The following is a 6498-nucleotide window of genomic DNA, read 5'->3' as shown; positions in this document are numbered from 1 at the left end:
GACTACGACTGCATAATGAGGGGAACTCAATCTCTGTCCCTTTAAGTAACAGTGACATGGTAAGAGGGAAATGAATGATCTTTTCAACATCTATTCCACTTGGCACTGAAGTGTCTGGAACTCATAATAGGAACTCTCGGGAAACAAGATATTGACAAATGTTAAACTGTTACGTTGAGAAAAAAAACCTCGATTTAACTGTTAAAAGATAAATTCTTTAAGAGGGCTTCACACTGACTCACCTGACAGCCCGACTCAGGCTCCAACCCTCAAGCACCTCGATTGACTGCAGAACACGCTGCTGCCTTGGCCCACCTGTCATGGCCTACTCCTGCACCTATTTTCTATGTTTCTATAGCAGGAATGGGGTATTGAAGTTGCATGTTCAGCCATGAACTCGTTGAGTGGTGGTGCAGGCTCGAAGGGCCGAATGGCCTACTCCTGCACCTATTTTCTATGTCATGTATGCAACCCCAGGCAACCTGTATAACTCTGCCACCAAAGGGCTTACCTGTTGGAGTCCCAAGGGATCCCAACATCCCTTGGGAGCACTGTATATAAGCAGGCCTCCCACGCTGTACTAGCATTCTGGATGGAGTCTGCATAAAGGAGCTAAGGCCACACTTACTCATTGTCTACAGTACTCAGTTGCATTACTTTATTATGAGCATAACAGTTGGTGATGAGATAACGAACAACCACGCTTAAATGAAGAGAACTGTTGGTATCCTGGAGAAATTCTCAGAAGGGGATGATTGGGGGGCCTTCGTGGAGCGAATGGACCAATGCTTTGTAGTCAACGAGCTGGAAGGGGATGAGAACACTGCCAAACGAAGGGCGATCCTCCTAACCATCTGCGGGGCAACACCCTATGGCCTCATGAAGAATCTTCTCGCTCCGATGAAACCAACAGTCAAATCCTATGAAGAACTGTGTACGCTGGTCCGAAAGCACCTAAATCTGAAGGATAGCGTTCTGATGGCAAGGTATCGATTCTACACGTGTCAGCAGTCTGAAGGCCAGGAAGTGATGAGCTATGTCGCCGAACTAAGGCGCCTTGCAGGACATTGCAAATTCGATGGATTCCTTGAGCAAATGCGAAAAGACTTTTTTGTGTTTGACATTGGCCATGAGGTTATCCTTCGCAAACTGTTGACTATTGAAACACCAAATCTGAGCAAAGCCACTCACTCACCTACTCACTCCCACTCACCCACTCACTCACATTCACTCACTCACTCCAACTCACTTACTCACTCACTTACCCACCCACTCACTCCACTCCACTCACTCATCCACTCACTAAATCACTCACTTGCTCATTCTCCCACTCATCACTCACTCACTCACTCCAATGTTGGGGATGTCCAGAACAGGGGACACAGTCTAAGGATAAGGGGTAGGCCATTTAGGACTGAGACGAGGAGAAAATTCTTCACTCAGAGAGTTGTTAATCTGTAGAATTCCCTACCGCAGAGAGTTGTTGATGCCAGTGCATTGGATATATTCAAGAGGGAGTTAGAAATGGCCCTTACAGCTAAAGGGATCAAGGGGTATGGAGAGAAAGCAGGAAAGGGATAGTGAGGGAATGATCAGCCATGATCTTATTGAATGGTGGTACAGGCTCGAAGGGCCGAATGGCCTACTCCTTCCCTATTTTCTATGTTTCTATGATAGCCCAGGCATTTATGTCCACCAGCGATAACACCAAACAAATTTTGCAGCATAAAGAGGTTTCGGCAAGTACTGTTCACAAAGTAACATCGTTTTCAGGCAGAACGTAAACGCCGGCAGCTGCACGACCTCAGATGACCCAGAGTCCACCATCAACCATTAATTCGAGGCAGTTAACACCTTGTTGGTGCTGTGGAGGTGATCATCGAGCCCATCAATGCCGCTTCAAACACTGTGCAAAAGCTGTGGAACAATGGGACACCTCCAGCGAATGCGCAGATGAGCCGCAAAACCTGCAAACCATCACATTGCAGAGGAGAACAGATCCATGGCGGATCAGGCTGAACTAGAGACTCGAACCAAGGAGGCAGTAGTGTACAGGGTACACACTTTCACCACGAAATGCCCACCGATCATGCTAAAAGTTTAACTGGATCGAATTCCAGTATCCATGGAACTGGACAAGGGTGCGAGGCAGTCTATCATGAGTAAAAAGGCCTTCGACAGACTGTGGTGCAACAAGGCACACAGGCCCAAGCTTAGCTCCATTCATACCAAGGTAACAACTTACACTAAAGAGCTGATCCCTGTAATTGATAGCGCAGCAGTAAAAGTCTCCTATGATGGAGCAGTGCATGAACTCTCACTATGGATTGTACCAGGAGATAGCCTCACACTGTTCAGCAGAAGCTGGCTGGGAAAAATCTGTTGGAATTGGGACAGTATCCGAGCACTCTCGTCCATCGACCTCGTGCCCAGGTTCTGAGCAAGTTCCCGTCATTGTTTTAGCCAGGCATCGGAAGTTTCTCGGGGTCACAGGTACAGATCCACTTGGTTCTTGGTACACACAAGGCACGGGTGGTACCATATATGATGTGAGAGAAAGTGAAAATTGAGCTGGACAGGCTGCAGTGAGAAGGCATCATCGCGCCGATGGAGTTCAATGAGTGGGCCAGTCCTATTGTTCCAGTTCTCAAAGATGACGGCACGGTCAGAATTTGTGGGGACTATAAAATAATGATTACCTGTTTTTGCTACAGGACCAGTACCCACTACCTAAGGCAGATGACCTATTTGCGACTCTGGCTGGAGGAAAGACATTCACCAAGTTGAACCTGGCTTACATGACGCAGGAGCTGGTGGAATCTTCGAAAGGCCTCACCTGCATCAACACGCACAAAGGTCTGTTCATCTACAATAGGTGCCCGTTTGGGATTTGATCGGCTGTGGCAATTTTCCAAAGGAACATGGAGAGTCTGCTACAGTCGGTTCTGCACACCGTTGTTTTCCAGGACAAAATACTGGTCATAGGTCGGGACACCATCGAACACTTGCAGAACCTGGAAGAGGTTCTAAGTCAGCTAGATCGCATGGGACTCAGGTTAAAATGCGTGAAGTGTGTTTTCCTGGCACCAGAGGTCGAGTTCTTAGGAAGAAGAACCGCGGCAGACAGCATCAGACCAACCGACACTAAGACAGAAGAGCCATCAAGAACGTGCCGAGACCACAGAACGTGACAGAGCTGAGGTCGTTCCGGGGACTCCTCAACTATTTTGGTAATTTCCTACCCGGTTTAAACACCTTGCTAGAACCCCTACATGTGCTACGCAAGGGAGACGACTGGATATGGGGGAAATCACAAGAGGCTGCTTTTGAGAAAGCCAGAAATCTGTTATGTTCCAACAAACTGCTTGTCTTGTATAACCCATGTAAACGTTTAGTGCTAGCTTGCGATGTGTCTTCATACGGGATTGGGTGTGTGTTACAACAAGCTAACGAATCGGAAACATTGCTACCAGTCGCCTGTGCATCCAGGAGCTTGTCCAAGGCCAAAAGGGCCGATAGCATGATTGAAAAAGAAGCTCTGGCATGTGTTTACGGGGTGAAAAAAATGCACCAGTATCTCATGTTTGGTCTCATGTTTGAGCTGGAAACTGACCATAAGCCACTCATATCACTATTCTCAGAGAGCAAAGGGATTAATACCAATGCCTCTGCCCGCATCCAAACATGGGCGCTCACGCTGGCTGCATACAACTATGTAATCCACCACAGACCAGGCAGAGAAATGTGCTGATGCTCTCAGTTGGCTACCATTGGCCACCACCGGGGTAGAAATGGTACAGCCTGCAGACTTGCTCTTGGTGATGGATGCATTTGCAAACGAAAAGGCACCCGTTCCAGCCCGCCAGATCAGGACCTAAACCAGCCAGGATCCTTCACTATCCCTTGTAAAAAACTGTGTCCTCCATGGGAGCTGGTCCAGCGTCCCAGCGGAAATGCATGAAAAGATCAAGCAGTTCCAGCGGCGCAAAGACGAAATGTCCATACAGGTGCACTTTCTTTTGTGGGGTAATCTTGTGGTTTTGCCCAAGAATCATAGAAACATAGAAATTAGATGCAGGAGCAGGCCAAACGGCCCTTCGAGCCTGCACCGCCATTCAATAAGATCATGGCTAATCATTCAACCTCAGTACCCCTTTCCTGCTTTCTCTCCATACCCCTTGATCCCTTTGGCCGTAAGGGCCATATCGAACTCCTTTTTGAATATATCTAATGAACTGGACTCAACAACTTTCTGCGGTAGAGAATTCCACAGGTTCACAATTCTCTGAGTGAAGAAGTTTCTCCTCATCTCGGTCCTAAATGGCTTACCCCTTATTCTTAGACAGTGACCCCTGGTCCTGGAACTCCCCAGCTACGGGAACATTCTTCCTGCCTTGAACCTGTCCAGTCCCATCAGAATTTTATATGTTTCCATGAGACCCCCTCTCATTCTTCTAAACTCCAGTGGATACAAGCCCAGTTGATCCAGTCCCTCCTCATATGTCAGTCCTGCCATCCCGGGAATCAGTCTGGTGAACCTTCGCTGCACTCCCTCAATAGCAAGAACGTCCTTCCTCAGATTTGGAGACCAAAACTAACAGAATATTCCAGGTATGGCCTCAGCAAGGCCCTGTACAACTGCAGTAAGACCTCCCTGCTCCTATACTCAAATCCCCTAGCTATGAAGGCCAACATGCCATTTGCCGCCTTCACCGCCTGCTGTACCTGCATGCCAAACTTCAATGACTGATGTACCATGACACCCAGGTCTCGCTGCACCTCCCCTTTTCCTAATCTGTCACCATTCAGATAATATTCTGCCTTCCTGTTTTTGCCACCAAAGTGGATAACCTCACATTTATCCACATTATACTGCATCTCCCATGCATTTGCTCACTCACCTAACCTGTCCAAGTCACCCTGCAGTCTCTTAGCATCCTCCTCACAGCTCACACCGCCACCCAGCTTAGTGTCATCTGCAAACTTGCCGATATTATACTCAATTCCCTCATCTAAATCATCAATGTATTATATTGTAAATAGCTGGGGTTCCAGCACTGAGCCCTGCGGCACTCCACTAGACACTGCCTGCCATTCTGAAAAGGACCTGTTTATTCTGACTCTCTGCTTCCTGTCTGCCAATGAGTTCTCTATCCACGTCAGCACATTGAACCCAATACCATGTGCTTTAATTTTGCACACTAATCTCTTGTGTGGGACCTTGGCAAAAGCCTTTTGAATGTCCAAATACACCACATCCACTGTGTCCACTCTACTAGTTACATCCTCAAAAAATTCTCGAAGATTTGTCAAGCATGATTTCCCTTTCATAAATCCATGCTGACTTGGACCGATCCTGTCACTGCTTTCCAAATGCGCTGCTATTTCATCTTTAATAATTGATTCCAACATTTTCCCCACCACCGATGTCAGGCTAACCAGTCGATAATTCTCTGTTTTCTCTCTCCCTCCTTTTTTAAAAAGTGGTGTTACTTTGCTACCCTCCAGTCCATAGGAACTGATCCAGAGACAATAGGATGTTGGGAAATAATCACCAATGCATCCACTATTTCTCGGGCTTTAAGTACTTTGGAATGCAGCTTATCAGCCCCTTGAGATTTATCGGCCTTCAATCCCATCAATTTCCCGAACACAATTTCCTGACTAATAAGGATTTCCTTCAGTTCCTCCTTTTCGCTAGACCCTCGAATCCCTAGTGTTTCCGGAAGGTTATTTGTGTCTTCCTTAGTGAAGGCAGAACCAAAGTATTTGTTCAATTGGTCTGCCATTTCTTTGTTTCCCTTATAAATTCACCAGATTCTGTCTGCAAAGGACCTACATTGGTCTTCACTAATCTTTCTCTCTTCACATATCTATAAAAGCTTTTGCAATCAGTTTATATGTTCTCTGCAAGCTTCCTCTCATACTTTATTTTCCCCTCTTAATTATACCCTTTGACCTCCTATGCTGAATTCTAAATTTCTCCCAGTCTTCAGATTTGCTGCTTTTTCTGGCCAATTTATATGCCTCTTCTTTGGATTTAACACGATCCCTAATTTCTCTTGTTAGCCACGGTTGAGCTACCTTCGCCTTTTTATTTTTTACTCCAGACAGGGATGTACAATTGTTGAAATTCATCCATGTAATCTATAAATATCTGCCATTGCCTATCCACTGTCAACCCTTTAAGTATTATTTGACAGTCCATCCGAGCCGATTCATGTCTCATACTGTGAATGTTTAAAAATGTATAGAGACATTGAAGTTGAGAATGTGGGAATTGTATAGGGACAGTATAAGCTAACAAAGAATTCATGGTGGAATAGCCATGACATCTCAGACTCGAGACTGCGAAATGTTACAACACTAACACATATTGAAACAAAACCCACAGCTTGCAGAAAAACCTCAAGGTCTTATTAAATCATGTTATTAACCTGAAACATTAACAGAAGGTCTTTGTTTAAAATCAGACCATACTTAGGTCGGCTTATGAGT

The sequence above is a fragment of the Pristiophorus japonicus genome, unplaced genomic scaffold, assembly GCF_044704955.1.
Source record: "Pristiophorus japonicus isolate sPriJap1 unplaced genomic scaffold, sPriJap1.hap1 HAP1_SCAFFOLD_579, whole genome shotgun sequence".
Classification (NCBI taxonomy): Eukaryota; Metazoa; Chordata; class Chondrichthyes; family Pristiophoridae; genus Pristiophorus; species Pristiophorus japonicus.
This window is presented reverse-complemented; position numbering follows the sequence as displayed.